General features: G+C 47.1%; 1 long non-coding RNA gene across 1 annotated transcript; it reads left to right on the top strand.

Moving 5' to 3' along the window:
- Positions 1–1,696: 1,696 nt before the first annotated feature.
- LOC116568673 lies at positions 1,697–5,228 on the top strand. Its single transcript, XR_004276722.1, has 3 exons — positions 1,697–1,963; positions 2,559–2,741; positions 5,016–5,228. It is a non-coding gene; the product is annotated as an uncharacterized LOC116568673 (long non-coding RNA).
- Positions 5,229–8,062: the final 2,834 nt, after the last annotated feature.

Genomic DNA, 8,062 nt, shown 5'->3' with positions numbered 1-8,062 from the left:
TCTCGGAAATGGCAGCCCTAGTCAATTACAGACAATCCAGCATCACCAATCTCGATGGGTGGCAGGGAGCCATCTTGGGTGGATCAAGGTCTGGTACCTCTGATCTGATCACCAAGAGGCTTGGTTGGGGGAGATTGGCTTTAGCCAGACCACAAAAGCGGCTGAGAGAGCTGCATGATGAAGAGGACTAGTAAGGCTCGCATTGCCCAGTCTCATGGGCTGATGATCTCAGCATTCTCACTGGAAAGTTACCTGCCTCATAAGTCATGATGGGGAATAAATGAGTCAGTCTACTGAAGTGTTAGTAATCGGGGTCTAAGTCTTAGCTATGATGACTATGGCTTGGAGAGGTGAGGAAACAGGGTAGCTGTTTTAGTGGATAAACCAGGAGAACCCCCTCCCCTACCAGTGGAGTCTCCTTACAGGAAGGTGTTCACAGACAACTTTGTCTCTAGTTCCTATCTCTCTCTCTTTTTTAAAGATTTTATTTATTTATTTGACAGAGAGAATGAGAGAGCGTTCACAAGTAGGCAGAGAGGCAAGCAGAGAGAGAGGGGGAAGCAGGCTCCCCGCTGAGCGGAGAACCCAATGCCAGTCTCGATCCCAGGACCGGTGGATCATGACCCGAGGTGAAGGCAGAGGCTTAACCCACTGAGCCACGCAGGTGCCCCTCTAGTTCCTGTCTTAATGAAAATGTGGCAATGTTTACACTGTCCCAGCATCAGTGAACTTCTGCTTCACATGTCATGTAGTTTTCACTCACTAACAGGCTTCATGTTCTGACAGGCTTCCGATCATTGCACTTTCCTCCTTTGGAACATCAGCTAGACTTTGGGGATTACACTAGGAATTGTCGTGTTTGAGAAGGCACCTTGTAGCCTTTTGGGGCATGGGGTGACATTTGGGAAGGACCCCACATCTCCCTGCACCACACAAATGCGGGGCTTATACCTGTGGCCTGACATCCTGGTCTAGATTATTGGGAACAAGACACTTAGGAGGCTGACACTCTAGCACCGGGGACTGTTGGGTGTGCCGTGCCCTGTACGCATGAAGTCGCTGGGTCATGAATGCTGAATAGTGAGAGCCCAGCTGCTCTGGCCCAGGAATCCTGACCTCAGCTGTCTCAGAGCTCCTGTGTCACCAGAGCTCCTCCCAAGTCCTCTGGGCTGCTCACCCTGCAGATATTCAAGTTGGAGCACAAGGGGCACTTGGGTGGCTCAGTGGGTTAAGCCTCCGCCTTCAGCTCAGGTCATGATCTCAGGGTCCTGGGATCGAGCCCCGCATTGGGCTCTCTGCTGAGCAGAGAGCCTGCTTCCTCCTCTCTCTCTGCTGCCTCTCTGCCTACCTGTGATCTCTGTCTGTCAAATAAATAAATAAAATCTTAACAACAAAAAAAGCTGGAGCACAGGTGTAGCAGCTCCACCTGCTGACAAGGTTGAACATGACTATTCTGCCCTCACCAGGCAATGACGTTTCTTTGGCCCTCCTGAAGGAAAAGGGTCCAGGAACTGTCAACAGTTTTGATCAAAAGCTGCTACCACAAGCCAAAAAAGGACCTCATAAGAACAAAGAAAGACCATAGACCATTTTCTAATTCCCTGGGAAGTTGAGCATCTGTTGAAAGGATTGTTGCATCCCAAATCCAAATTCTGATACGAAGAGCCTTGAACACAGCAGAAGCAGGGCCGCGGCATTTAAGAGCATCTTTGGTGCGTCAGCCAGCGATCAATGCTTTACGTACAATGAAATATTTCAAATCCTATAAACCCAATTATCTTCATTTTTGTTAGTCTGCAAAAGGAAGCTCTGAAATTAGAAGAGGAAGTTAGAAGCAGTGAAGTTAGAAGAGGAAGCTTCTAACTGAAATGGAGGCAACACCCCCAAGGTAATGTGGCTGACAAGTGGTCAAGGCTGGAACGCCATTCTGGATCTATCTACGGAGTCTGTGCTCTTAGGGCAAGTAAGTTAGCTCTTTACTAACTGCTGGACTGTCTTGCTGTGAATGAAATGACTAAATGTCTTTTTAAAGATGTGGGTTTTATGGAGCGTCTGAGTGGCTCCATCAGTCAAGTGTCTGACTCTTGAGTTCAGCTCAGGTCTTGATCTGAAGGTTGTGAGTTCAAGTCCCACACTGGGCTCCATGCTAGGCATGGAGCCTACTTTAAATAAATAAAGAAAGAAATTTTTAAAAAGAAAAATATGGGTTTTATAGAAAAGGTGGAAAATATACTGAGGCAAATACAAAAGCAGTCAAATAATCAATCCCCCATCCCAAGTGACTGCCAAAAACATTTTAGGATTATATCTGAAAACATCAATACATTCACCTGCTTTGTTATCTGAGCCTGTGTAGTGAGCCTTTTTCTAGGTCAATAAATGTAGATCTGTGTCATCTATGCTTGGCTGGATAGTATCTCAGTGTATGCCCCTTAAATTATTCATCTGATGCCCCTACCATTAGACATTTAGATTGTTTCTTAGTTTTATTTTATACAAACAGTGCTCTGATACACTTCTTTGTGCATCTTTGGGTAATTTTGTTATTGTTTCCTTAGGGGAAAAAATCATAAAAGTGAAATTGCAAGGTTAAAGGGAAGGCACCTGAGAAAAGACCAATTTGTAGATTATAGGATATCTTGTATACAGAAAGTGCACATATGAGAAATGGACAGTTTGATCAAGTATCTCAAAGGGAACATATTTGTGTAAATACTACCCAAAGCAAGAAATAGAAAAATGTGAGTAACCAGAACCCCTCTCGTCCCTCCTCCTATCCTTTCCCGCCCTCACATTTCCAGATGTAACTGCTCTCCTGAAATTTAATGCCAAAGATTGATTCTAGCTGTCTTTCTGCTTTGTATACATGGAACCATAGAAGTGTGCACTCATCTGTGTCTGATCTCTTTCACTCACTATTGTCCTTGTGAACTTGATTGTGTTGTTGGTTCAGCAGTAGTTCATTCATTCTCACAGATGTATTTTTTTGGAATAGTCTAATAGTGAATTTTTTAAAAGTCTGTATTCCAAGCATCTGGCTGGCTCAGCTGGTGAAGCATGTGACCCCTGATCTTGAAGTTGTAAGTTTGAGTCCCATCTTCAGTATAAAGATTACCTAATAAAATCTTTAATAATAACAGTAAAAATAGTAAAAATTTAAAAACCTTAAAAAAATAAGTAAGTGTATATTCATGTGAAACCAGCATGTCAGGAGCCTCTCTTGTACCCCTTAGGAGTCACTGTTTTTAAAAGGTAACCCCTCTTCTGGTTCTGATCACGCCTGATTTGTTTTGTCTATTTTTGAACTTTCTGTATAACTAGATCATACAGTATGTGTATTCTTTGATGACTGCCTTATTTCCCTCATCGTTATATCTCTCAAAGGCAACCACATTGCTGGGTGCAGCCGGAGATCATTCTCTATTGCTGTAAATAAATTTTATGAATATACAATGATTTTCTTATCCATTCTACTGCTGATGGGCACCAGGATTTTACCTAATTTCTGGCTATTAGCAATAATTTTACATGAATATTCTTGTACATGTCTTTAATATTTGAAGGGGAAATGTCCCTATCCCTTATTTTTCCTTTTCAGAATTCTTAGGCTATTTTTGTATGTAATTATTTCACATAGATATTCTTTAGTATCATTTGTCAGGAACCTCAGAAAAGCTAACATTAGCATTTTGATTTGGGTAATGCAAAACACATAGGTTAATTTAATACCTTAATTTTGAGAATTCTCGTTCAGTGTTTATTTAGTTTCTCTTTTTTTAAGATTTTATTTATTTGACAGACAAAGATCACAAGCAGGCAGAGAGGCAGGCAGAGAAGGGGGTGGGGAGCAGGCTTCCCGCTGAGCTGAGAGCCCCATGCGGGGCTCTATCCCGGAACCCTGGGATCATGACCTGAGGTGAAGGCAGAGGCTTTAACCCACTGAGGCACTCAGGTGCCCCCAGTGTTTATTTAAAGAATTTTTTTTTTAATTTTTTTTTATTTGTCAGAGAGAGAGCGAGAGCGAGCACAGGCAGACAGAGTGGAAGGCAGAGTCAGAGGGAGAAGCAGGTTCCCTGCGGAGCAAGGAGCCCGATGTGGGACTCGATTCCAGGACGCTGGGATCATGACCTGAGCCGAAGGCAGGTGCTTAACCAACTGAGCCACCCAGGCGTCCCAGGAATTTATTTTTAAATAATCTCTACACCCAACATGGAGCTCGATCTCACAACCCTGAGATCAAGAGTTGCATGCTCCACCAGCTGAGCCAGCCAGGTGCCCCTCATTTAGCATTTACTTATCAAAATCTTTATGTCTCTTGGCAAAGTTTTACAGTTTTCGTCACATCATTTGATGCATTTATTTTTAAGTTTATTCCTCGGTAGTTTTCATCTTTGGTTGTCTTTGTAAATAGGATCTTCTTCTAGGGAGGTCTTTAAATGACACTGCACAAAAGAAATAAACGAGTACTGCTTAGAAATTCAGTTATCTTACAGAAATTTTGCTTGTATCTTTTGTTGGTAAACAATCATTTAGAATGTTCACAGTGACTTAATAACGTGTCCCGTAGGCTTTTAATTGCATGGTGGTGGAAGATAACATAGAATTCCAGAGAAATCCCAAATTACATGGCTCCCAGTTGGGGAGTCGCTGCAGAATTTCTACTCCTAACCGGGGAACATCTGCAGACCGGGTCATGTCACTGATCCTTGCCATGTGCCTTGGCTAAGTGCTGAGAAGAGTCATTAACGGTCAGATGATGTTAAAGGCACGTAGAGAGTTTTCAGTTTCCACACACCAGAGGGATTCCACAAGCTATCCAGTAAGAGCAAGAACTTTCCAGACAAAACAACCACCTGGGAAAAGGCCCTGTGGTAGGACAGAGCTGAGCACATTCGGAGAAAGGAACAGAAGCCTGTGGCCGGGTTGTAGTGAGTAAGGGGCGTGTCCTGAAAGGAGTCCCCACCCTCCCCCTTTCCCATTCCCCCTCCCCATCCCGTGTGGGGAAGCATCTGCAGGATCATCTAGGGACACAGTGCTCCTCACCACTCTGGCTGACCCGAAGAGACCCAAGGAAGTGGCCAAGGGTATGAAGGAGCTGGAGGTGGGAAGTGAGTGGTGCCCCAGCGCTGGCTGGCAAGTGGTGTGGGCCTGGGGAAACTGAGTCAAGGTCCAGAGTTGGCCTCTTTCTATGGATGTGTGAGTGCCAGCATATAAAAATACGTTTTTAGGCACCATCATGGCAGACTTACCTCAGTTTTTTATTCTGTTTAATAAGCAGCAAGTTGGGACACTTCAGCTTTTGGATTCTCCCTCTGTTAAGCATGTTAACAATCTGCAAGTGAACTCAGGACAAGCCGCTTCTTAAAATGACCCTTTTGAAAAATGGGGACTCATTTGGTCATGGGAACAACTTCCCCTCTAATTTGATGCAGTAAGATAGTAAGTGATAAGCACTGTTTAATCAGGTAAACGACTGCCCAGTGTGGGAAGGGTTATGGGTATACACATGGAATCCCTTTTACTCGCACTCTGCTGTGTCCGGTGTTTCTATGACAGACACACGCTCGGTCTACTCACTGCCTCCCCTGCCCCCCAGGAAGCCATGGTGTGGCCCCAAAGAGATTTAGTGTGTGAAAGTGGTTTTTTACTGAAGAGCTAGACAGGTTGGGGGTTATAATTAAATTAGATGACTTCCTGGAGTCCCTGAGCATCTGGGACCAGAGGTAGCCCAATTAGAAGAGGAAGTGCCAAAAAAGAAGTGATACCCCAGGCAGCTGAAGGTCAAATCAGACCTTTGAAATGTAATTTTCTTTCTTTTCTTTTCTTAATTTTTGAAATTTATTTGAGAACCAGTGAGCCAAAGCAGTCAGAGGGGGAGGGGCAGAGGGAGAGGGAGAAGCAGCCTCCCTGCTGAGCAGGGACACACACACACACACACACACACACACACACACACGCACGCGCGCGCGCGCACACACACACCCCACCCCCGCCCAAGGCAGGGCTCATCCCAGGACCACAGGATCAAGACTTGAGCCAAAGGCGGACACAACCAACTGAGCCACCCAGGCGCCCCCAAATGTAATTTTCTTTCCAAAGTGGAAATGCCCACAGTTCAAAATTGGGCACTAGTTTCCATGGGAAAAGGCTGTTTGCCTCAGCCCTGTGATCACTTTCAGGGCTCCAGGTCCATCTGCCACATGGGCCCAACCCAGCCCAACCTGGGTCCTGAGTGCTAGGGGAGGGAGCAGTCACATGGCTCAGAGAGACGGTGACCCCATCTCCCAGCGTGCCTGCAACACGCCCCATGTACGCCTTTGTCCTGGTGTCACAACTCATCCTGCTGCTTTCTCTCTCCAAAGTTCTCCAATATTGGGGATAAGTGACAGGTTTTCCTTACCAGGAGGAACCTGACTGGGATCTGCTCCTTCAAAAGTTAGCAAGACTTGGAAGCCTGGGTTTGGAGAAAGGGTCCAGGGTCATGGGACTGGTTCCCCAGAAGTAAAAGGAATGGAGAGGGCGCAAGAGGGTCTAGACTGTTCTAGACTCATAAAGGACAGACCCAGATGGCAAGGATACATGCTCTGGTTCACCTCCATGTCTGGCTCCCCCTCATTTACGTAAGCGCCCATGTTTGGGCTCCACGTTCTAGGAACCCGCATGCAGAAGGCAAGGTACACTGACCACAGCCTGCGCTTGGGAGGAAATCAGACATCCAGCCCAGCTAGCACTTGGATCATCTAGTATGTTCCCTTGAACACTTATGGGGCCAGGAATAGACACAGATACTGGGGATCCAAAAAGGATTTCAGGGGGTTACACAGTGAGGCAAGTGCTGGAGGTGAGCTCCAGGGGCCCCAGGAGCCCGAGAAGGAACCAGCTCACTCTTCCTGGAAACACCCAAGCTGGGGTGGTGGGGTGGGTCCCGGCAAAGCTGTCACAAAGGAGCTGTTTGAGCCTGGGCTGCAGACAAGACAAGGTATCAGCCCTCTCCATGTGGGAGGCAGGGAATTCTCAGCTTTCTAGAGCCAAACAGCCTGACTGGAAAGAGGTAAGCGAAAGCCAGCAGCGGGACGCAGGCAGCCTGAGGAAGAGGACAGGAAGTGTCTGTTCCCGGAGGGTGGACTGGTGCCCCTGACAGAGAAGTCTGGAAGGCCAGATGGCCTGCGGGAGGGAAGGGTGAGGCCAAGAAGCAGGCAGGCTCTGATAAAGTTTATCTGATAACAGATAGACTTCCTGGGGAGCAGGGTGGAACTGTGGGCAGACGGTGGCCATTCAGAGAAGGAAAAGAAAATGGGGGAGCCCTAGGCACCAGGTTACTCTGGACCAGAGGGAAAGGTTTAGCAACTGGCCTGCCCTCACCGCCACACCCCTCCCAACGCCCCCTCCACACCGCACCCTCCGGCATCCCTCCAGTGATGGCTTCGCTCAACAGTGTGGTGGGGGATCTGGACATGGAGGATGCCATTAAGTTTCAGTGTCTGGATGAGGTCGCTCCATGGTTCTCAAGCATCAGCATCCCCTCAAGAGGCCTGTTAAAACGCAGATTGCTGTCCCCCCCCCCCAGGTTCCCAAACCATAGGTCTGGTGCGGGGTGTGCAAGAGTACACTTGTAATAGGTTCCCAGGAGATCTGCATCTCAGGTTTGGAGAACTACCCAGGTAACCCATGCCTGGTCTGGCTTTGACCTGGGCCCTGGTGATGAGGGAGCACTAGGCTGGCTGAAGACAAAGCAAAAGCTGGCGCCTTGCACCCCCCTCTCCATCCGCTCCCACTCAGTCATGTGTAGCATCCCTCAGGCAGCCCTGACTGCCATGAACTTAATAAGCAAATAGTTAACTTGCAGAGCTCACAATCCTGCTAGACAGGAGTCTCCCTTGGCTTACAAATGTCCTAAATCTCACTAACAAAGACGATTGATAGCAGGATTGTGACATTCCCCCCCAAAAGTCTCCCAACTATCTTAATGTTAATGGCTGGTCTAAAGACAACATTGATCCAGCGGCAAGGGCAAGGCCTCGGTAGGCCTGGGACACCCTGGCACCTTGAAGGCCCTCTTTAG

This window comes from Mustela erminea, chromosome 11, assembly GCF_009829155.1.
Source record: "Mustela erminea isolate mMusErm1 chromosome 11, mMusErm1.Pri, whole genome shotgun sequence".
Taxonomy (NCBI): Eukaryota; Metazoa; Chordata; class Mammalia; order Carnivora; family Mustelidae; genus Mustela; species Mustela erminea.
The sequence above is the reverse complement of the archived record's forward strand: the minus strand, read 5'-3'. Positions and strand labels throughout refer to the sequence as shown.